Genomic DNA, 25,794 nt, shown 5'->3' with positions numbered 1-25,794 from the left:
CTATCCGCGCATCTCTAACACACACACACACACACCGCAGTGAGCTAACGTTATGCTAAAAGCTAATTTGCCTTCACCTCAAGGACTGCGAGCGAGCTGAGCTGCCGCGTATGTTTCTAGAACGTCAACGGGCTCATAGTGATGTTACTAGTAGTTGACTTGGTAGTATTTTATTATCATTTGGGGAGAGTCCGCTGGATTATGCTCACCTGCAAAACACCTTCTACTCACCCCACCGTCTCTCCTCTTTGCCTGCCTGAGCACTGACTACATGCGCTCTGAAAACGCACTGCTGATTGGCTGTTACATCTGCTCTGAATACGCACTGCTGATTGGTTGTTACCGCTCTGCGTGTAACCAATCAGATGGTTCTGTGGGTGGGACAATGCTGAGTGCTGCAGAGACATATTGACAGAGGCAGAAAAACTAAGCGAAGCAGCTTGTTAAGATTTTAGCTTAGGTGGCGGCTCTTTGTTGTTAAGGCGGCCGCCTTAACAACAAAACGCGGCGGGAAACCCTGTGCTGGTACTACTTAAGTACCGCTCAAATGTTGGGTGGGCCATGAGAGTCAGGGTGGACTTTCAACATTATCGTACTCACTCATGCTTCAACAATGCATAAGCCTCCAGCTAGGTGGCATCAGTACCTGCACCAGTCTACAGGGTGTCATGTAAATTTGAAAAAGTTTTCAATACTCTCAGTTTTCACTGTGAATACAGTTGGAAATATTAGCTCATTAAATAAGTTACTATTTTTGCTTGGACAAAGTGCTTGTCAGTAAGTAGCTCAACGCGCAGTCAATACAGACAGGGATTTATCAGAGTGTCTAGCTTGTTTAAACAGAACCAGAAAAGCGCAGGCCTTATCTCCATACTTTCCAACCCTCCCGGTTTTCCTGGGAGACTCACAAATTTCAGTGGCCCTCCCGAAAATCTCCCGGGGCAACCATTCTTCCGAATTTCCCCCATTTCCACATGGACAACAAAATTGGGGGCGTGCCTTAGAAGCACGGCCTTTAGCGTCCTCTACAACCTGCCGTCACATCCGCTTTTCCTCCATACAGACAGCGTGCAGACCTAGTCATATAATATATGCGGCTTTTACACACCCATTAGTGAATGTATGGCATACTTGTTCAACAGCCATACAAGTCACACTGAGGGTGGCCATATAAATAACTTTAACACTGGTACAAATATGCGCCACACTGTGAACCCACACCAAACAAGAATGACAAACATATTTTGGGAGAACATCCGCACCGTAAAACAACATAAACACAACAGAACAAATACCCAGAACCCCTTGCAGCACTAACTCTTCCAGGAGGCTACAATATACACCCCCGCTATCACCAACCTCCCCCCCCATCTCCTGAATTCGGAGGTCTCAAGGTTGGTAAGTATGCTTATCTCCCCATAGTAAAAAAAAGTCCTGAATCTTTATGGTGATTTGGATCAGCCTCAAAATGTAATCACTTGCTACTTATCGCATTTCTAACATTTCCATCCATCCATTTTTCTACCGCTTATTCCCTTTGGGGTCGCGGGTGGGGCTGATGCCTATCTCAGCTACAATTGGGCGGAAGGCGACATACACCCTGGACAAGTCGCCATTTCAGACATTTCCGGTTATTTTGCAAACTTATTTTGCAAACTAACAGACAGACAAACCAACTGCAGCGATTACATAAGAGCAGTAAAATAAATAAACTCCTCCTACATGGGCAATAAACAACATCTACAAACTAACGACAAACACATACACTCCAACAATATTTACAAAATGCCTGCAAGGCATGTGGGTAGCCCAGCAGCAGATTCCCCCGACGCTACAATATACTATATATAATATGCTATAAGCAATATTGTTGCAAATTAAAAAAAAAAAAGTATTCTGATGTCATGTACTGTTTGACAATTACTATGCTAATGAAGCTGGCAAGTGTTCGGAGTTTGACAACATTTTGAATATTGCTTTCTTTAAGTCTATAAAATGAACAACTCATTCTCTTTCTATGCCACATCAATGTGGAATGCACTCCCAACAGGTATAAAAGTACGTGCATTTCTTTCCTCCTTCAAAACCGATCTAAAAAAACACCTCCTGGCAACTTCAACCCTTTACTAACACCCTCCTCCATTCACATCCCATCTCCCCGGATTGTAAATAACCTAATGTAAATAATTAAATGTACTTCTAATGTATATACTTGTTCTTATGCTATCTGAACTCACTTTGTTCTCTGCTGGCTGTACATATCCTACTAAGTAAGACCTACACTGTTTCAATGTCCACATTTCTCTGTTGATGCAATTGTTGGTGACTGAAGTTCTGATATCAAGCAAAGCTCCTCATCCCACCCCCCGCATTGTCCATCCATCCATTTTCTACCGCGTATTCCCTTTCGGGGTCGCGGGGGGCGCTGGCGCCTATCTCAGCTACAATCGAGCGGAAGGCGGGGTACACCCTGGACAAGTCGCCACCTCATCGCAGGGCCAACACAGATAGACAGACAACATTCACACTCACATTCACACACTAGGGCCAATTTAGTGTTGCCAATCAACCTATCCCCAGGTGCATGTCTTTGGAAGTGGGAGGAAGCCGGAGTACCCGGAGGGAACCCACGCATTCACGGGGAGAACATGCAAACTCCACACAGAAAGATCCAGAGCCTGGATTTGAACCCAGGACTGCAGGACCTTCGTATTGTGAGGCAGACGCACTAACCCCTCTGCCACCGTGAAGCCCCCCCCCCCCCCCCCCGCATTGTAAATAATGTAAATAATTCAATGTATATACTATGATGATTAACTTGTGGGATGACTGTATTATGCTGATAGTATATATTTGTACCATGAATTGATTAACGTGGACCCCGACTTAAACAAGTTGAAAAACTTATTGTGTTACAGTGGTCTTATAGTGGTCAATTGTAAGGAATATATACTGAACTGTGCAATGAACTAATAAAAGTGTCAATCAATCAAAGTGAACCATTTGCTGATTTTTCTCTGTTTTGAGAACCACACTGGCTGAGCAGTTTAAAACTATACATTTCACAAAATTAATTGCTACCTAATATTTATTTAATTATCAGGCAACTGAATGCGGAATGCTGGTGCCAGCAAGACAGTGAGTGGAAAACCAGGGGTGTCAAACGTGTTTTTATGATTTTAGAATTTTGCCTACCATTCACAATCCTGATGTAAGACAACAACACATATGGTTTTCTTTTGTATGCATTCTTTAACTAGTAAATAAATGCAGTGATGGGCAGTAACAAGCTACATGTAGCTAAGCTAAATAGATTAACTAGATTTTACAGTAGCTTGGCGGTAGTTTAGCTACCTTTTTAACGAGTATCTTTTCCTGTACTTTACATCAAAGCTGCAAGCTACAAAGAGAGAAAATGAACTGCGAATCCAGGCCAAAAAAATCTGGAGAAAATACAATGACCTGGATGAATGAGAACATCCATACAAACAGAGAAAATCCATGATGTTTTGGTTGGCGTTCGAATGTTTAGTCAAAATTGGCTAAGGTTAGGGCAACACATTACAAACTGGCCAATCAGAGACAATATAAGGCGGGTCATCGAAATTAATAGGCAAAATCACAACAGTCACGCACTCATTTTACATGATGACAAAGGGAGTCGGAGACAGAAGGACGCTCCATGCTAACCATTTAAAAAACATACTTTAAAATGGCAGAAGAATTCTCTCTCGCAGATTAGATTTTTTTCTTAAATTATGAAGATGACATGCAAAAAAACCACAATAACGCATGTCCTTGGCCGTATTTAGACGAATATATGTGTATAGACAAAAACAATGCCCAAAACCTTAGTTTTTAGTTTTTTACTCTGTAAACCAAAATCATAACTGTTCTCTTCATCTAAGATGTCCAACTCAAATCTAGGAACACACATTAAGGTGAGTTGAGTTCATGAAAAGTCATGAAAAGTTTTACTGCACATAACCATTACCAACTGTTCCAAACAACGCACAAGTCATTGTTTTTTGTCAACATGTAGATAGATGCTGTTTTTTACTTTAGGTAGGGAAAATAAATAGCATTATGAGGGTAGGGTCAAAAGAAAAGGCAAACTAAATAATTACAGTGGGGCAAGGGGACCCAAAGAGGTTGTTGAAGGGTGTCCCCAGCTAACTGCTCCCCTCACTTCCCAGGGGGTGATCAAGGGCAGTGGTCCCCAACCGGTAATTTTTTATTAATTTTTACTAAAAAAAAAATAAAATAAAATAAAAATGTTTTTCTTTTTTTTTTTATAAAATCAACATAAAAAACACAATATACACTTACAATTAGTGCACCAACCACAAAAACCTCCCCTTTTCATGACAAAAACGTCACTTTTTCATGACAAAGAAAGAAAAAAAAAAAAGGACATCCCCCCCACCCGGGCCGCGGATACAAAAAGGTTGGGGACCACTGATCAAGGGGATGGTTCAAATGCAGAGGACACATTTCACCACACCTAGTGTGTGTATGACAATCATTCGTACTTTCACTTTAACTTTAAATGACAGATAGTTAATAGTAATGAACCTTTATTGGGTTCATTTGTACACTTTCAGTTACATTAACGTTGATATGTGGACCCATAGATACTGTGTAAATGCCGTTAAATGTAGCTTTGATGTAGCAAACTACTTTTGCCGTGTAGCTTGTAGTGTAGCTTGCTACAATTCTCCGGGGATAGCTTCCCCTGTAGCTTAGCTACATTTAATCAACAGTAACTCTGTGAGAGTGAAAGTTGTCTATCAGTGTTGGCCCTGCAATGAGGTGGCGACTTGTCCAGGGTGTACTGGGTGCAGCTGGGATAGGCTCCAGCACCCTCAGGGATCTCAAAAAGGGACAAGCGGTAGGAAATGGATGGCTGGATGAAACTTGTAGCTTAGCGTACAACATTTTTCAAGTAGCTTGCCCATCACTGAATAAACGCTAGCAAGAGTCCGCTTTCAATGGAGCCAATAGGAGTAGCTCTATTCTGCCAATAAATCACTTAAAAACATCCAAACACCTCCATCAAGGTTTTGTACAGTATATGTACGTAAGTATATGTAATTTAGTAACAGGTGCATTCATAATAACATGTAATATTTGCGTATTTTGCTCATTTTAAGCACATGGCATCACTTTAATTTCATAGGCGCATCACAATGTTTACTTTTTCCTTCAACAAAATAACTGATTAATCACTGCAGGCTTCATGAGAGTCAAACATCACTTACTGTATAATGTCTGTTCTCACTGGGATGTCGACTCTTAGGAGGTGGACATATTCCCAAACCCTTTCGAAGGGTTAAAAAAAAAGGGTGTGTGCAAACCAGCGTCTTTCTCGCCATCTCTGGGTCTAAATTGGCTGTTCAAGTTTACCAGCTTCTCAGTTCATGTCCACAACATTTTGCTATCAAGGAAAGAGGCATTATTTATGACCTAGAAGTAAGTTTCATGAGTGCCGAGGCGAGAAAGCAGCTCAGCAGCTGGGGATGTTAATACAGCAGCATAAGGAAGTTGCCTCTCTCTGATCAGTGCTCCGCTAAATCTAGGTTCCTAATAGAGATGTACGATTATGGCTTTTTTGCCGATATCCGATATTCCCATATTGTCCAACTCTTAGTTATCGATACCGATACATACAGTCGTGGAATTCACACATTATTATGCGTAATTTTGTTGTGATGCCCCACTGGATGCATTAAACCAGTGGTTCTCAAATGGGGGTATGCGTACCCCTGGGGGTACTTGAAGGTATGCCAAGGGGTACTTGAGATTTTTCAAAAATATTCTTAAAATAGCAACAATTCAAAAATCCTTTATAAATATATTAATTGAATACCTTCAACAAAATATGAATGTAAGTTCATAAACTGTGAAAAGAAAAGCAGCAATGCAATATTCAGTGTTGACAGACAGATTTTTTGTGTTTGTGGACATGTTCCATAAATATTGATGTGAAAGATTTCTTTTTTTGTGAAGAAATGTTTAGAATTAAGTTCATGAATCCAGATGGATCTCTATTACAATCCCCAAAAAGGGCACTTTAAGTTGATGATTACTTCTATGTGCAGAAATCCTTATTTACAGTATAATTGAATCACTAGTTATTTTTATATCTTTTTTCCCCAATAGTTCAAGAAAGACCACTACAAATGAGCAATATTTTGCACTGTTATACAATTTAATAAATCAGAAACTGATGACATAGTGCTGTATTTTACTTCTTTATCTCTTTTTTCAACCAAAAATGCTTTGCTCTGATTAGGGGGTACTTGAAATTAAAGAAAAATTCACAGAGGGTACATCACTAAAAAAGGTTGAGAACCACTGCATTAAACAATGTAACAAAGTTTTCTAAAATAAATCAACTCAAGTTATGGAAAAAAATGCCGACATGGCACTACCATATTTATTATTAAAGTCACAGATTGCATAGCTGAGATAAGCGCCAGCGCCCCCCGCGACCCCAAAGGGAATAAGCGGTAGAAGATGGATAGATGGATGGATGCCTCAAAACAGCAGCTTGGAATTTGGGACATGCTCTCCCTGAGAGAGCATGAGGAGGTTGAGGTGAGCGGGGTTGAGGTGGGAGGGGGGTAGCGGGGGTGTATATTGTAGCATCCCGGAAGAGTTAGTGTTGCAAGGGGTTTTGCGTATTTGTTCTGTAGTATTTATGTTGTGTTACGGTGCGGATTTTCTTATGAAATGTGTTTGTCATTCCTGTTTAGTGTGGGTTCACAGTTTGGCGCATATTTGTAACAGTGTTAAAGTTGTTTATACAGCTACCCTCAGTGTGACCTGTATGGCTGTTGACCAAGTATGATTTCCATTCACTTTGTGTGTGAAAAGCCATGGATGTTGTGTGACTGGCCCGGCACGCAAAGACAGTGCTTTTAGGGATTATTGACGCTCTGTACCTCTCCCTACGTCCGTGTGGACAGTGGCATTTTAAAAAGTCATAAATTTTACTTTTTGAAATTGATACCGATAATTTCCGATATTACATTTTAAAGCATCTATCGGCCGATAATATCAGCAGTCCGATATTATTGGACATCCCTAGTTCCTAACATTAGCCCTTATAATAACAATTATCTGTAATACTTGGTAATATTCAGGTCATGGTCAGGTTTCATGGTCGGAATAAATGTAATGGGCGCAATGATGTCATGGCTCCCATTGGCTTTATTGTAAAGCAGAGTTTTGTTTACTTCTATTTACAAGTTAGATTGCGTTTAAAAAAGACATATGTTTTCTTGTCTCACAATGAATGTGAATTATAGGCAAAATTCCCCCAAAAGTGCAGTTCCCCTTTAAAGACCGCTTTGCTATTATAGCTGCTTGTAACGATGAACACGTATGAATATGAGCATATGATTGCCTCGCTTGATGATTGTTTTATTGTTATTGTTCATGAACAGATTGAAGGACAACCTGCTTTGTAAGTCACGGTGACAAACAGATGTTCAAGTATTTACCAATTGAACACAAAAATGTTTGGAATATACTGTTGCATCATCAGATAATACTCGAGTTTGTATGCAAAGGCATGGTGTAAATATTTTCTGTCAAAACTGAAAGAATAAATATTTTGGCCTCAAAAGGGCTTTTTTGACACACATTTCCAGCCACCAAACGACGTGGCGGCCCAGACTCGGTCCCCCGCTAACTGGACTCGACATCTGCGATCTGGATAGCGAAGTCAGGAGAGCATCAGACTACTTAATATGAGGGTTCAAGTTCCTGTTCAGGTGTGTGTTTTCAGGACAGTAGTATTTTATAAGGACCTGCTTTCGAACTGGATAGGGTGCACTCACAAGTACAAGAGTCTCAAACTGAAATTTGCTTTAGGGCCTCTGGAAATAGAATCCGGGAGAGGATGGGTTGCACAAAGTATTCATTTCAGAATCCTATTTTAATCCCACGACTAAATTTTGTAACTTCTTCTACCACTTTATATCATAAATGTAAAAAAGATTGTACCCATTGTATATTTTGATTCTGTTTGGGGCTGGACAATTAATCAAATTGTAATCTCAACTTTGATTTTGGCCTTTTACGATCATTAAGATATTATAATCGGAAAAAAATGTTAATGAGCCGCGCAAAAAGCCTGCAAATTGCTGATCTGGTGAAAGAATAAGTGAGCGTATGAGTGAAAAACAGACCACATCTACAGTCACGGGGAGAACATGCAAACTCCACACAGAAAGACCCAATAATCACTAAACTCAACAAAAAGATAAGGTTATGTGATTTTCATGGTAATGTAACCGCGGACGGAATCACAGAATTGGCCATTAAAACAGAATCCGCTGTTGAACGCAGAATGACAGAAATGTGAGTGAAATGTGAGGAGAAGGAACCTTTATCTGAGAAAATAATGTGTCCGGGACGGCTCATTCATACCTGGAACACTCAAACCCTCTGTCCTGAACTAAACAATAGCGAAACAGCCACTTGAAAAACAGACTAAACAACAAAGCTAAAGCTAGCACAAACAATCCATATAACCACAACATATCTCATCTCCTTGAACAACATCATCGATTTAAGAGCAATGTACAAACAGTCTCTTTTTTTAAACAGGCTACAGTCCTCTCCATACTCATCTAGCTCAGAACAGCAGCACACTTCCCCCCTTCCCGTAATTGATAGATTGAAACTTATATTATTAGTAGATTGCACAGTAAAGTACATATTCCATCCATCCATCCATCCATCTTCTTCCGCTTATCTGAGGACGGGTCGCGGGGGCAGCAGCCTAAGCCAAAGCCGAGACTTCCCTCTCCCCAGCCACTTAGTCCAGCTCCTCCCGGGGGATCCCGAGGCGTTCCCAGGCCAGCCGGGAGAGATAGTCTTCCCAACGTGTCCTGGGTCTTCGTCATGGCCTCCTACCGGTCGGACGTTCCAGAAACACCTCCTAAGGAAGGCGTTCGGGTGGCATCCTGACCAGATGCCCAAACCACCTCATCTGGCTCCTCTCGATGTGGAGGAGCAGCGGCTTTACTTTGAGCTCCTCCTGGATGGCAGAGCTTCTCACCCTATTTCTAAGGGAGAGCCCCGCAACCCAGCGGAGGAAGCTCATTTCGGCCGCTTGTACCCGTGATCTTGTCCTTTCGGTCATGACCATAGGTATGGATGGGAACATAGATCGAACGGTAAATTGAGAGCTTTGCCTTCTGGCTCAGCTCCTTTTTCACCACAACGGATCGATACAGCGTCCGCATTACTGAAGACGGCGCACCGATCCGCTTGTCGATCTCACGAGCCACTCTTCCCTCACTCGTGAACAAGACTCCTAGGTACTTCAACTCCTCCACTTGGGGCAAGATCTCCTCCCCAACCCGGAGATGGCACTCCACCCTTTTCTGGGCGATAACCATTGACTCGGACTTGGAGGTGCTGATTGTCATTCCAGTCGCTTCCCACTCGCTTCACACAATTCCGTACAATCAACCACTAAATGGTAACACCTGAATAAGTTTTTCAACTTTTTAAGTCGGGGTCCACGTTAATCAATTCATGGTACAATAAGAGAGCTGTGCGCAACATCCTGTTTGACTGCGCAAACAAAATAAAGGTTTCAAAAAAGTTCTTTACACAAGTATAATATACTTAAACCATACTTGCCAACCCTCCCGGATTTTCCGGGAGACTCCCGAAATTAAGCACCTCTCCCGAAAACCTCCCAAGGACAAATTTTTTCCCGAAAATCTCCTGAAATTCATGCGGACCCGAGTGACGTGTCGACAGCCTGGTTTCACGTCCGCTTTCCCACAATATAAACAGAATGCCTGCCCAATGACGTTGGATCTGCAGAATGATCGAGGGCGAGTTCTTGGTTTCTTATTTGGGTTTATTGTTAGGCAGTCTTATTAACGTCCTCCCAGCGCGGTAACAACACACAACAACAGCAGTCACGTTTTCGTCTACCGTAAAGCAGTTTGTCTCCCGTAAACAGCAATGTAGTGACACTCTTAAACAGGACAATACCGCCATCTACTGTGCATGCATATGTGACAATAACATCTGCGGCTTTTAGAGCAGTGGTTCTCAACCTTTTTTCATAGTTTTACCCCCTGTGAACATTTTTTTGATTCAAGTACCCCCTAATCAGAGCAAAGCATTTTTAGTTAAAAAAAATATATATAAAGAAGTAAAATACAGCACAATGTCATCAGTTTCTGATTCATTAAATTGTATAACAGTGCAAAATATTGCTCATTTGTAGTGGTCTTTCTTGAACTATTTGGAAAAAAAGATATAAAAATAACTAAAAACTTGTTGAAAAATAAACAAGTGATTCAATTATAAATAAATATTTCTACACATACTGCAATAAGGTGGCGACTTGTCCAGGGTGTACCCCGCCTTCCGCCCGATTGTAGCTGAGATAGGCACCAGCACCTCCCTCGACCCCAAAGGGAATAAGCGGTAGTAATGGATGGATGGATAGCTGTAAATATACTCCTACCCTTTTAAACACGCCACCAACAACGCCCCGCCCCCAACCACGCCCCCCACCCCCATCTCCCAAAATCAGAGGTCTCAAGGTTGGCAAGTATGACTTAAACAGTTGTTGATACATGTAAACAATTATAATGCTTTGACTTAAAATACTGGTCAAAATTGTCCAAACATGTACTGCACCAATACATGTGACGATTTTTGCATTTAATTAACAAACATTTTATTTATGAAAAAGCACAAACTCTGAGGTGGTAAAATAACTGTCAAAGGTAAAAAGCTGAATAAAAAAAATTTAACGGAAAAACTGAATTCAAAAGTTTTTTTTCTTACTGCTATAGTAATTTGAATTTGTTATTATTATTACTATTATTACTTTACTTGTTATTACTAATTTATATTAAAGGTTTCTTTTAAATCATATTTTAAAGTTGAGTTTTGGTGGTACAATACATACTTGTTTTCAAATGAATATGAATCGTGTTATTAGTCGTTATTTCAATATCCTTGAAAACAATTGTAATTATTATTTTTGCCGTAATCGTCCAGCCCTACAGTTGAGCTCCCCAGGAGATGGTCAGAGACGCTTCAGTTTGCTTATAGGAAGTTGTTCTTTATGTGTCCCATGAGTGTTTGTTGTGCTGTCATTTTTGTGTTTGCACCGTTACGTGGTAAGATTCAAGATTGCCATAATATAATAGCCACCCATGGTGCACAGGCTCAATTACACTAAAAGATGATGTAAAGCAGAGGGCCACAAATATGGGTTTGCGGGTCCCAGTAGCCAGCGGGCTGCAAGTTTGAGACCCATGGTTTTGAGTCTAGCACTCAAGCATTTGGCCGGTCTGAGTGCACTAGTCCACGCTGAAGTTTTGTACCCACCCATTTTCCTTTGGTACAACTGGAACAGGTGGGTCAGGGTACAAAAGTTAAGTTAAATTAAAGTACCAATGATTGTCACACACCCACTTGGTGTGGTGAAATTTGCCTTCTGCATTTGACCCATCCCCTTGATCACCCCCTGGAAAGTGAGGGGAGCAGTGGGCAGCAGCGGTGCCGCGCCCGGGAATCATTTATGGTGATTTAACCCCGAATTCCAACCATTGATGCTAACTGCCAAGCAGGGAGGCAATGGGTCCCATTTTTTAATAGTCTTTGGTATGACTCGGCCGGGGTTTGAACTATTGGTCATGCATGATAAACATACACACTAAAAATATTTGGTTAAAAAAATAACCCAATTTTAACCCAACTGCTGGTTCAGAAAAGGACAAACCTCTTATTTGAGTTATTTTAACTCAACATTAATTTTTTCAACCCAACGTTTGCTTTGAATTATTCAACCAAAAAGTTGAGTGATGATAGCTTAATGTTGGGTTATTCCCAACCAAACTATTGGGTTGAATTATTTAACCCAAAAGTTGAGTTGCGCTAACTCAGGGGTAGGGAACCTATGGCTCTAGAGCTAGATGCGGCTCTTTTGATGACTGCATCTGGCTCTCAGATAAATCTTAGCTGACATTGCTTAACATAAGTAATGAATAATTCCGCTGGTAATCACAGTGTTAAAAATAACTTTCAAATTAGAAAACATTCTCATGCATTTTAATCCAACCATCCATTTTCTATTGTACCTGTTCAAGAAGTCGCATCAATGGTAAGAAGTATTATATTTCTTATTGGTTAGCTTTGGAATAACAATGTTATTAAAAAAGAATAAGAGACTTACTATACTCTAAAAATGTTGGTCTTACCTAAAAATGCACGCATTTAGATGTATTCATTGTTTAAAAAAATATATGGCTCTCACGGAAATACATTTTGAAATATTTGGCTTTCATGGCTCTCTCAGCCAAAAAGGTTCCCGACCCCTGCGCTAACTTATTGTTGGTTGATTCAGAACCCAGCTATTAGGTTTATTTTTTTTAACACAAAAGCTGAGTTATGCTCACTACAATGTTGGGTTATTCCCAACCCAGCTATTGGGTTGCGCAATTTAGTACTCCTTGACCCAATAGTGTCACAAAGGGGGTCGCAGCTCACTGCGGGGTCGTTCTCCCAGGAATGTAGAACGGACAACTTCGGACGAACGCGTGAAGGTAGGAACATGATTTAATCCATAAATCATACACGATACCAAAAGACAGGAAACAAACGAAAGAAAAGTGTGCTGCACGGGAAGCTAAGGCAACAACTTAGCACAGGAATCAAGAATCGAGACCAGGATAAAACCAACGTAACGTGTTGCATACTGCAAACAGTGAAGTCAGATCGAGTGTGGTGAGCAACGTGAATAAATAGCTCTCTGATTAGTGCTCAACAGCAGGTGAACATGCCGAACACTAATCAGAGGCAGGTGAAACCAATTAGTACCCACGGTAACCAGAACAAACACCTGGAGTACACAAAACAGGAACTAAGGGAGTATAAAACTAGCAGAACATAACTAAACAAAACATGATCCGGACAACAGATCATGACAAATAGTTGGTTAAAAATTTTACATTTTACTAGGAGTGTGGGAAAAAATCAATTCGAATTTGAATCGCGATTCTCACGTTGTGCGATTCAGAATCGATTCTCATTTTTAATTTTTTTTTTTTCGGGGGGGATTTTTTTATTTTTTTTTGTTTTTTTATCAATCCAACAAAACAATACAGAGCAATACCATAACAATTGCAATCCAATTCCACAACCAAACCTGACCCAGCAACACTCAGAACTGCAATAAACAGAGCAATTGAGAGGAGACACAAACAGAACACAGAACAAACCAAATGTAGTGAAACAAAAATGAATAATATCAAACAAAAGTATCAATATTAGTTATAATTTCAGCATAGCAGTTATTAAAAAACCCTCATTGACATTATCATTACACGTTTATAAAAAATTTTAAAAAAAGAACAATAGTGTCACAGTGGCTTACACTTGCATCACATCTCATAAGCTTGACAACACCCCATGTCCAATATTTTCACAAAGATAAAATAAGTCATATTTTTGGTTTGTTTAACAGTTAAAAAAAATTTACATTATTGCAATTAGTTGATAAAAAATTGTCCTTTACAATTATAAAAGCTTTTTACAAAAATCTACTACTCTGCTTGCATGTCAGCAGAGTGGGGTAGATCCTACTGAAATCCTATGTATTGAATGAATTGAGAATCCTTTTAAATCGGGAAAAAATCGTTTTTGAGTCGAGAATGGTGTTGAATTGAAAAAAAAAATAGATTTTGAATTGAATCGTGACCCCAAGAATCGATGTTGAATCGAATTGTGGGACACCCAGCGGCCACCCCGAAGGCCCCTTTGCGCCCATTGCCGCTCATGGAGGTCCCATTCGACAGAATTGGGATGGACCTCATCGGACCATTTCACCCAAACTCACGGGGGGATCGCTTTGTGTTAGTCCTGATGGATTACGCAACGCGCTACCCTGAAGCAGTACCCCTGCGCTCCATCTCTGCAAAGAGTGTGGCGCAAGCGCTGTTTCAGGTCATCTCCCGAGTTGGAATCCCGAAAGAGATTTTGACTGACCAGGGCACGTCCTTTATGTCACGCACGATAAAGGAACTGTATGGATTATTGGGAATTAAAGCGATCCGCACCAGCGTGTACCATCCACAAAACGGATGGGCTGGTGGAGCGGCTAAACAAAACGCTAAAAACCATGATCCGTAAATTTATGCACAAGGACAAACCAAATTGGGATAGATGGCTGGATCCCCTCATGTTTGCGTTGCGGGAGTTACCCCAAGCCTCCACTGGCTTTACACCTTTTGAGTTATTATACGGCAGGAAACCACGCGGAGTGTTGGACGTAATTAAAGAAAGTTGGGAGGAGGGGCCAAGCTCCGGCAAAAATAAAGTGCAGTCCGTTATGGACATGCGAGCAAAACTCTACACGGTGGCGCACTTGTCACATGAGAATTTGCTCCGTGCCCAGGAACCGCAACAAAGCACGTATAACAAGGGGGGCCAGCTAAGAAAATTTTCACCGGGAGAAAAAGTGCTTGTACTACTCCCAACATCCAGCTCAAAATTACTTGCAAAGTGACAAGGACCATTCGAGGTCACACGGCAAGTGGGTGACGTGGATTACGAGGTTCGACGCTCGGACCGGGGCGGAGACACACAAATCTACCATCTCAACCTGTTGAAGGCATGGAGGGAGGCGGAGCCTGTCTCCATGGTAACGGTAGTGAGAGAGGAGGAGGAATTGGGACCAGAGATCCAGCGCTCTGTCCCTCCTTCTCCTCTCCCCTGTGATAACCAGCTCACGTTAGCGCAGAAAGCGGATGTTGCTAAGCTGCAGCGGCGCTTCTCTGACATGTTCTCCCCTCGGCCCGGCCGCACGACTTTCATACAGCATCATATTGAGACCACGGTGCGCTCTCGGCCATACAGGCTCCCCAACCACAAACGCAAAATAGTTCTGGAGGAATTAAAATCCATGCTGGAATTGGGGGTAATAGAAGAATCCCATAGGGCGTAGTGCAGCCCCATAGTTCTTGTAGGGAAGAAAGATGGGTCCGTGCAGTTCTGTCTGGATTACCGCAAGGTGAATGAAGTATCACATTTTGAGGCGAACCCCATGCCTCGGGTTGACGAGCTCCTGGATCAGCTGGGCACTGCTCGTTTTTTCACGACACTGGATTTGACCAAGGGCTACTGGCAGATTCCTTTGTCACCAGAGTCCAAGGAAAAAAACGCCTTTTCCACTCCGGAAGGTTTATACCAATTTGTAACACTTACGTTTGGCTTGTTCGGTGCGCCCGCCACGTTCCAGCGCCTCATGGACCGGGTGCTGTGACCCCACGCTGTATACGCGGGCGCCTACCTGGATGATTTCATCATCCAGAGTAGCGGCTGGGAACAACACATGCAGCGGGTGGGGGCAGTGCTCGAGTCCCTGAGGCAGGCGGGGCTCACCGCCAACCCGGCGAAGTGTGCAGTTGGCCGGAGGGAAGTACAGTATTTGGGGTACCACTTGGGAGGAGTGCAGGTGTGGCCGCAGGTAGATAAAACAGCGGCAATTGCGGCCTGCCCAACCCCCAAGACGAAAAAGAGGTGAGGCAGTTTTTGGGTCTGGCTGGTTACTACCGGAGGTTTGTCCCCCGGTTTGCGGACCTGACCAGCCCAATAACTGACCTCACCCAAAAGGGTACCCCAGATCTGGTCCAGTGGACGGAGCAGTGCCAGCAGGCGTTTGAGAGGGTTAAGAAGGCCCTCTGCGAGGAGCCGGTCCTACACATGCCTGACTTTTCTGTCCCGTTTTGTCTGCAGGCTGACGCGTCAGGCAGAGGACTGGGAGCTGTTTTGTCCCAGCAGTTGGAGGACGTCGACCGGCCCATCCTCTACATCAGCCGCAAGCTATCCGAAAGGGAGGCCAGGTACAGCACAGTGGAGAGGGAGTGCCTCGCCATCAGATGGGCGGTCGGGGCCCTCCGATACTACCTCCTGGGGCCAACGCGCGGATCACCCGTTGGTATCTAGCTTTGCAATTCTACAACTTTAGAGTGATCCACAGACCGGGTGCACAAATGGCCGTGGCTGACTTCCTGTCCCTTTTAGGCCGGATGGCGTCCTGGCCTGAGTCTGGCGGTGGAGGTATGTGGTGGGCGTGGCCTGTGCACCTGCAGCGAAGTGGGGTGTGGTAGGACTGGCTTCGAGATTGGTGACAGGTGAGTGGATGACACAGTGGAAAGTGTTTGTCTAATCACCTGTCGCTCTGTTACAGCCAGCAGTTGGGAAGCAGAAGTAGTTGGAGTTGGAGAACTCGAGAGAGACAAAGAAAGAGACAATTGCTGAAAAGCAAGGACAAGAACACTTTATTGAAATATAAAACATCTTGTGAATCTAAACGAGCCTGTCATGTCGGTGCTTGGTGGTCCAAAGAACCCGGAAGCAGCAGGCTTCTACAATAACCTTTTCCAGCATTGATCATAACGGGACAGAATTGGACAGTGCTATAGGTCCAGACATACGTTTTTTTCCCTCACATGGACAATAATAGTTTATATTACACAGAAGTACAATTCAACACTAACATTAATTCCAAAAACAAACTGTCAATTATTCATATTAACTGCAGAAGCTTGTATGCCAATTTTAACAATATGAAATCATTTTTGGAACAATTTAAAGAACCTTTCAAAATTAATGCTGTATTATAGACATGGATGGATACAAAAAAAGGAAGGGACTTTGGACTAGAAGGATATGAACTCAATTATATTAATAGATTAAATAAGAATGGAGGCGGAGTTGCTGTGTATGTGATGAAGGACTTCCATTACAAGGTGGTAAAAAACATGTCACTAGCTATTGACAATGTTTTAGAGTCTATAACCATTGAGATAGGTCATGAAAGAAGTAGAAATGTATTGATCAGTTGTATATATAGAACACCCAACTCAAGTATTGAAGGATTTGAAGACTGGATTAAGGGAACTTTTAATGGAATCAGTCAAAAAGTACTTTTTTTATATGGAGACATCAATATAGATCTTTTGAACCCCAATAACCAAAAGTCCATTATGTATAGTATGAGTTTGTATCCCCAAATCACAAGGCCAACCAGAATTGCAAGTCACAGTGCTACACTTATTGATAATATCTTCACTAATGTCTTTGATAATAACACAACAAGTGGACTGTTCACAACCGACATCAGCGACCATCTGCCAGTTTTTACTATTTATGATGGGAATTACAAGAAGAAGAACATTGACAAAAAGACATTTCAGAGACTATGCACAGAGGAAAGAATAATTTCCTTCAAGGAGGATCTGAGGAAACAAACTTGGGATAATGTACACAATGAAGATGATGTAGATGATGCATATGGGAATTTTTTGAACACCTTTCTAACACTCTATGATAACATTGTCCTTGGAAAGAACTTAGTAAGAAGCAAAAGAAAAACAACCAACCATGGATGACAAAAGGACTGAGAAATGCTTGTCACAAAAAAAAAAAACATTATATCGAATATTTATAACACAGAGATCTATAGAGGCAGAAAATAAGTATAAGAAATATAAAAACTAGCTAATTGGTATACTACGAACATCTAAGAGGGAATACCACATTCAATTATTAAACAAGAACAGAAACAACATGAGAGCAACAAGGGGCATCCTAAATATTATCATTATAAATGATGCTAAGAAAGATTACCCCCAGTACTTTCTAGATGGAAATACAAAAAACGACAATATGAACCAAATAGTTGAACATTTTAATGATTACTTTGTTAATATCGGAAAAAATCTGGAAAAAAGAATTCCAAATGCAGATGATGGGTCAGTTGAGAACTTGAGTGAGCTCATAGACAGAAATCCCAATTCCATGTTTCTCAAGAAGGTGACAAAAGAGGAAGTAGTCCAAATTGTAAAAAATTGTAAATCTAAGACCTCAACCGACTGTCATGGAATAGATATGGTAATGATAAAAAAGGTTATAGAAGACATTTCAGAACTATTAAATAGCCAATTAGATAAATTTATCAACAAAAGTGGGACGCTCGTGGAGAACCAATTTGGATTTAGAGCTAATATCTCAACATCAATAGCATTAATCAAAATAACAGAGGAAATTACCAATGCAATAGACGGTAAAGAATGTGCGGCCGCAGTATTCATGGATTTAACAAAAGCATTTGACACACTTAATCATGATATTTTAATACAAATACTGGAACGATACAGCATCAGAGGTTTGGTATTGAACTGGGTAAGAAGCTATTTAACCAACAGGAAGCAATATGTGAAGATGGGTGAAAATATGTCAACACGGTTGGATTTATCTTGTGGTGTACCCCAGGGATCAATACTGGGACCAAGATTGTTTAATCTTTATATAAACGACATTTGTAAAGTTACAAAGGACTTGAAGTTAGTTTTATTTGCAGATGACACAACTGCTTTCTGTTCAGGAGAGAACACACAGAAGATAATACAAATAATAACGGAAGAAATGAACAAATTAAAAAAATGGTTTGATAAAAACAGACTATCCTTGAATCTCAGTAAAACTAAAATAATGCTATTTGGTAACAATAGAAAAGAGCATCAGACACGAATACAAATAGACAGAGTAGATACTGAAAGGGTAAAAGAAACCAGATTTTTGGGAGTATTAATAGGTGATAAAATGAACTGGAAATCTCATATACAAAACATACAACATAAGGTGGCAAAAAACATTTCAATAATCAATAAAGCAAAATACTTCCTGGGCCAAAAATCCCTTAATATTCTCTACTGCTCGCTAGTGTTACCATATCTGAGTTATTGTGCAGAAATATGGGGAAACAACTACAAATGTGCGCTACATTCGTTCAGTGTGTTACAAAAAAGATCAATTAGAATAATACATAAAGTTGGATATAGGGAACATACAGACCCTTTATTTATTGAGTCAAAAATATTAAAGCTCGATGATTTGGTAAAATTTGCAAACAGCTAAAATGATGTACAAAGCAAATTATAACCTGCTACCACAGAATGTACAACAATTCTTCTCAACTAAAGAAGAGAAATATAACCTTAGAGGAAAATCTAATTTAAAACATTTGTATGCACGTACAACACTTAAAACCTTCAGCATATCAGTATGTGGAATTAAATTATGGAATGGATTAAGTAAAGAAGTTAAACATTGTACTGATATGATCCAGTTTAAGGGGCTGTTCAAATTAATAGTGCTTACAAAGTACAAAGAAGAAGAATTATGAGAAACATCTCAGTATGTTAATAATGACTAAATTAATTAATTACATATTACAAAAATGTTGTATTACTCATTCACGGATGTCATTTTATTATAAAGGAGGTCAGTGGATGAATGTATGTAATTGTAGATGCTGTGACGTGGGAAAATGGTAGGATTAAATAAGCTTTGGTTCTTCTTACTCCTTTTCGGACATGATGTGATGTGAAATGATGTGGGCTGGTTGATGTATTATTATGTTGTAAGTGTGTTCATGTTCGAAATAAACTAAAAGAGAAAGAAAGAAAGAAAGAAAGAAAAATATAATACAATGATTTGCAAATCCTTTTCAACTTATATTCAATTGAATAGACTGCAAAGACAAGATACTTAACTTTCAAACTGGAAAACTGTTATTTTTTCCAATTATTAGCTCATTTGGAGTTTGATGCCTGCAACAAGTTTCAAAAAAGCTGGCACAAGTGGTAACAAAGACTGAGAAAGTTGAAGAATGCTCATCAATCACTTATTGGGAACATCCCACAGGTGAACAGGCTAACTGGGAACAGGTGGGTGCCATGATTGGGTATAAAAGCAGCTTGCATGAAATGCTCAGTCATTCACAAACAAGGATGGGACGAGGGTCACCACTTTGTGAACAAATGCGTGAGCAAATTGTCCAACAGTCTAAGAACAACATTTTTCATTTATATTGTAAGGAATTTAAGGATTCCACCATCTACAGTCCGTACTATCATCAAAAGGTTCAGAGAATCTGAAGAAATCACTGCACGTAACAGTGAATGCCCGTGACCTTCAATCTCTCAGGCGGTAGGTACTGCATCAAAAAGCAACGTCAGTGTGTAAAGGATATCACCACATGGGCAGAGGAACTCTTCAGAAAACCACTGCCAGTCACTAGAATCCATCGCTACATCAGTAAGTGCAAGTTAAATCTCTACTATGCAAAGTGAAAGCCATTTATCAACAACACCCAGAAAGGCCGCCTGCTTCGCTGGGCTTGAGCTCAAGATGGACTGATGCAAAGTGGAAAAGTGTTCTGTGGTCTGACGAGTCCATATTTCAAATTTTTTGGGGAAACTGTGGACGTTGTGTCCTCCAGATCTAAAAGGAAAAGAACCATCCAGATTTTTCTAGGCGCAGAGTTCAAAAGACAGCATCTGTGATGGTATGGGGGTGTATTAGTGACCAAGGCATGGGTAACTTACACATCTGTGAAGGCACCATTAATGCTGAAAGTTACATACAGGTTTTGGAGCTACATATGTTGCCATCCAAGCAACATTACCATGGACACCCCTGCTTATTTCAGCAAGACAATGCCAAGCCACCTGTTACAATAGTGTGGCTTCATAGTAAAAGAGTTCAGGTTCTTGACTGACCTGCCTGTAGTCCAGTCCTGTCTCTTTTTGAAAATGTGTGGCGCATTATGAAGCGTAAAATACGACAACGGAGACCCTGGACTGTTGAACAACTTAAGCTGTACATCAAGCAAGAACGCGAAAGAATTCCAACTGAAAAACTTCAAAATTGGTCTCCTCCGTTACCAAACGTTTACTGAGTGTTGTTAAAATGAAAGGCCATCTAACACAGTGGAAAAAATACCCCCGTGCCAACATTTTTGCAATGTGTTGCTGCCATTAAATTCTAAGTTAATGATTATTTGCAGAAAAAAAATAATAATAAGAGTCTCAGTTCAAACAATAAATATATTGTCCTTGCAGTCTATTCAATTGAATATAGGTTGAAAAAGTTTTGCAAACCATTGTAGTCTGTTTTTATTTACCATTTATACAACGTGCCAACTTCACTCATTTTGGGTTTTGTACATAGGCAGAAACAACATATTGAGCGTATTATACAAAACTGATTAATATTTTCTTTACAGAGCCAACACAACAATTTATAATTATTTTACCTACCAGCATAATTGCACCAGCACCAGATGTCACGTGTACACTACTTAAATGTGCCTTTTTTTAATGGCTACAGACTATTTCTTCAAGCACAGTCAAAACATTCAAATATTGTGTTATGCTAAGCAGAGCTGTTTTCCCAACAAGCTGGGCTTCATGACCAAGCCTGCAGAACAGGGTCTGGACAGGGTCTCTCTGTCAGGGCACCAACGTGCCCCTGGTCTCACTTTCTGCCACCAAGTCTCTGCGGCCCCGTGAAAACTCAGCTGGTCCACTTTGACACAACAAACAAACTGAGCTAAAGATGACAAGTTTCATGCTCCCTTTCCATTCGAACTTGTTCTGGTTTTTGTAACTTCTTGAACATGGTATAATTGATCACAGTTACTGTTGCCGAAAGCAAAACTAAAAAGGCTACAAATCTTGACCCTCATGATGTTGAGATGAAACATTTGTCTTTCTGTATTTTAAACAGTCCGCTCAGCATATTTGTCAGGAAATTGAAACCATATGAGGCTTAAACTTGTGAAATAATTAATTGTGTAAATTACCCATTGGCTTTTACACTTCTCAAATCAGTGCTAAATGTCCTTTGCTCGGAAAGGGCACTTGGCTCTAATTTAATATAGATGTTTGAATTTAGCAGAGGAAATTTGGTTACACTTTACATTAACTATAACCTGATGTCTGCACAAGGGAAGGATTAAGGGTCCCGAGTTCAGTTTCAAGAATTACTGCGGGAATGATTTCTCCAGGTTGAGCGCATATTTCAATTTCAACAGCACATCAAGGGAACGGGTGGCTGGGGTGCAAAAGGCGTACGGGGTTAAAGCAAGCGAAAACATGCACGACAATTCAAACCCACCAGCTCCCCGCAGCCCGGGCCTTTGACAGCGCAGGTTCAAGGTAGGATCACAGCTATACCCCGGGGCAGGAAACATAGTGCTCTTATAGACCATGTCTGCTCAGAACCCCAGCTCTTGGACTGAGACAAAGACATTGACTAAACCTACACCTCGATAGACGGCTGCTGATAGTTTTGATGCTGTAATTTTCTACAAATAAACAATTGAACCAGCAAAACTATTCACTCAACCATGGACTGATGATACCTAACCTCATTCTATATATTTAGACCTTAACGAGAAGAGGATGGATTTACCTTGGACACATGTAACAACCATCAAGACATCAGCGGACGTACTGCAGGTCACATTTCAAGTGCAGCTGGATCATCATCAAGTTGATTACTTGATGTGAGAAGTATGCTAAGGATTAGTTCTGCATAAAAGTAATAAGTAGGGTATTCTATATGAAACTTTACCAACAATACACTTTTGGTATTTTTAATATTTGCAAAACATATTTCTGTATTATCATTATATATATATATATGTGTATATATATATATATATATATATATATATAGAGAGAGAGAGAGAGAGAGAGAGAGAGAGAGAGAGAGAGAGAGAGAGAGTATTGACGTTAAATACCTAATCAATGTAAATGCCAATGCCAATGTTTTCCCTCACAAAAAGTCAGAAAAAAAGTCTTGTGTTTTAGAGATTTATACAGGCAAACCAGTCGGTGGTTCCAAAAAGACTTCTCCTCAAAAGAGTCAAAGGCTGCTTTTTTTCTGTCACTCACACACCCAGATTGAGACCTCAACGGTTGTTAGCGAGTTAGCAAACAACAGAGATGTTGCTCATTTTCAGATCACGCCGATTAATCGGCTGCATCAAGCATTAATTGCAGCTGAGAATTAGGATGTGCTTCTGTATTGTTCCCAAAGAGAGCAAGTAACAGTCTCGTGTGAGCAAAAAGTCCAAATACACTCCAAAAAACGGGTTTTCGTGAGTAAGGAAGGCCCCACATGTATTATAGGCTTTCTAGGTTGTGCTCTAAAAAGTTTGAAAGCTGATATGAGAAGACTTTGCAGAGCCTGGATAGCTCAGTCGGTAGAGCATCAGACTTTTAATCTGAGGGTCCAGGGTTCAAGTCCCTGTTCAGGCGGTGTTCTTTTAGGCACAGAAGTGGTTCATTTCCATCAGAAATTGCTTTGGAACACAATAAAATAGCTGCCGCGCTTTGGTTAGTATGTTACAATCTAAAATGTATTTCACAATATACATGTGAAACTCTAAAAATCTGAATATTGTGCCAGCAAGGGTATGTTTATTCCAGTAATTATATTTACAGGGTGAAACTAATGTATGACCAAGGCTCATGACTTGCAACGCAAGATATTTCAAACCTTTTGATATCAATTTGACAATTATGGCTTACAGTCTATAAAAACCTTGATTAACATCACAGAAAATTTGGGGATTTCAGGAACTGTAAGCCACGATTATCAAAATTATAACAAATTAAGGCTTGACATATCTCACTTTGCATGCAACAAGTTTAATTCATGTAATATTTTCATATTGGAAGTTGAACAGACTTTTGCATGAGATTGACATCGTTTTGGGTTTCACCTCTAAAGACACAATTTAAAAGACAATAATTATCAAGTATTTTCTATTCAGGTCATTTGAGTCTGTGTCATGTTATTATTTGTTTAATTTTTTATTACAAACAAATGTTGAATTTATCCGAATCATTGCTAATATTTTGTTTTAGCACGGCTGTCTTGTTAAAGGACATGAATGTATTAACAACAGCAGTAAATATTTAATTTTAAAATTTGTTTTGATGAAACAACTCAAAAGTAATGCAAAAGTTGTCACATGAGTACAGTGCTATTGTGACATGACGAAATACTGTACCTATATTTTGGACATAATTTGCTGGTACATGACAAATAGATGCACCAACAAACTCAATACTGTAGGTTCGATTCCCCGGTGTCTTTGGCAAGGCACTAAATATATTATGAAAAAAAAACTTGTCTTTCACCAAGGAAAACAGGACGACATTTTTCAATGTGCTGTAATGCGTGCAGTGTGTGGAATATAAATATAAAAGTCAGCAGCAGCTTTCTCTTAAACCGTTACCTTAATGCAGTGGTTCTCAAATGGGGGTACGTGTACCCCTGGGGGTACTTTAAGGCATAACAAGGGGTACGTGAGATATTCTAAAAAAATATTCTAAATAAAGCCACAATTCAAAAATCCTTTATAAATATATTTGTTAAATAATACTTCAACAAAATATGAATGTAAGTTCATAAACTGTGAAAAAAAATACAACAACACTATTCAGTGTTGACAGCTAGATTTTTTGTGGACATGTTCCATTAATATTGCTGTTAAAGATTTATTATTTTGTGAAAAAAAATGTTTAGAATGAATCTCTATTGCATTCCCCAAAGAGGGCACTTTAAGTTGATGATTACTTCTATGTGTACAAATCTTTATTTATAATTGAATCACTTGTTTATTTTTCAACAAGTTTTTAGTTATTTTTATGTTGTGTTTTTTTTCCAAATAGTTCAAGAAAGACCACTACAAATGAGCAATATTTTGCACTGTTATACAATTTAATACATCAGAAACTGATGACATGGTGCTGTATTTTATATCTTTATCTATTTTTTTCAACCAAAAATGCTTTGTTCTGATTAGGGGGTACTTGAATTAAAAAACAATTTCACAGGGGGTACATCACTGAAAAAAGGTTGAGAACCACTGCCTTAATGAATGTGATTTTTATTTTATTTTTTATATGACCACGCATCCCGGACGATCTTGAAGCAATGTCATCCAAACCCTGATCCCACAAATGTAAGAAGTCTACTAAGTGCCAAATAAATGATGGAGTCATCAAGCTTAAAGCTTTTATATGAGGCGTATGATTACTATAAATAATTAAAGGGGCACACACATATACGCGTATGCACGATCATTTGTTACAACAGCAAGTGCTTATTGATAGCGTGTCACATAAAAAATAATGACAATGGGGACTAATCAAATAATTGCTGCCTTAAGATGTGTGTTTTATTTCCCTCGTCAGCACAAATTGCTTAAAGTATAACCTCAAGCATCGACGAATATGCAGAATGACGTTATAATGTCCACAATGCAAATCAAACGAGGGTTTGTATTTATCACTTTACAAAAAAAAAAAAAAAGCTTTACTGTGTTTCTTTACTGTAGTACAGTAATTGGCGGGCTGCAGCGCGGTGCGTCCTGCACGGAGCACGCCGGTTCTGCCTATCCCGAGATGGGACGATGGGACGGGCATGACAACGACAACCGGGCCGTCAACAAAACATCTAAAAAATGAGGAGTCCACTAGAGTCAACATACTGTGCAATTATCCGTGGCTAGGCATTCAATCGAGCGTGTGATAAATTCCTGCACACTTAACAAACTTAACCGTCAACAACAGAAGCGCGGCGTCCCTGCATCGAGCGGCATTTAAAATGATAAATATCGTGCAGCAGCGAGAAAGAAAAGGCAACAAAACACGCTGTTGCATTAAACAACATTGTTTTTAAAAGTAGCGAGGTTCGACGTCCCGCTGCACGCTTGCATGCACTCTCTGCCCCCCTTGTTCAACTCACCCAACAAGTGTAGAAAATGTGAAGCAGTCGCTCAGAAGAAACCACGCTGGACTGAGGAAAGATTACAATACGTTCTATTTAGAGAAGCATAACGTCACCCCCCGGTGACGTCACGTGGGATTCCTG

At 40.2% G+C, this 25,794-nt stretch overlaps 1 protein-coding gene and 1 non-coding gene across 2 annotated transcripts in view; one reads left to right on the top strand and one right to left on the bottom strand.

Annotated features, from left to right (window-relative positions):
* The window catches only part of creb5b (cAMP responsive element binding protein 5b), a 207,770-nt gene extending 181,976 nt beyond the window's left edge, over positions 1-25,794 (bottom strand). The window contains exon 1 of the mRNA XM_061915849.1: positions 25,669-25,794. The gene's annotated coding sequence lies outside the window, so the exon portion shown is untranslated. The remainder of the gene's footprint in view (positions 1-25,668) is intronic.
* trnak-uuu (transfer RNA lysine (anticodon UUU)) lies at positions 23,096-23,168 on the top strand. The gene has a single exon. It is a non-coding gene; the product is annotated as a tRNA-Lys (tRNA).

This window comes from Nerophis ophidion, linkage group LG11 (genome assembly GCF_033978795.1).
Source record: "Nerophis ophidion isolate RoL-2023_Sa linkage group LG11, RoL_Noph_v1.0, whole genome shotgun sequence".
Classification (NCBI taxonomy): Eukaryota; Metazoa; Chordata; class Actinopteri; order Syngnathiformes; family Syngnathidae; genus Nerophis; species Nerophis ophidion.
Note: the sequence above shows the minus strand (reverse complement) of the source record. Positions and strands in the feature narration are given on the sequence as shown.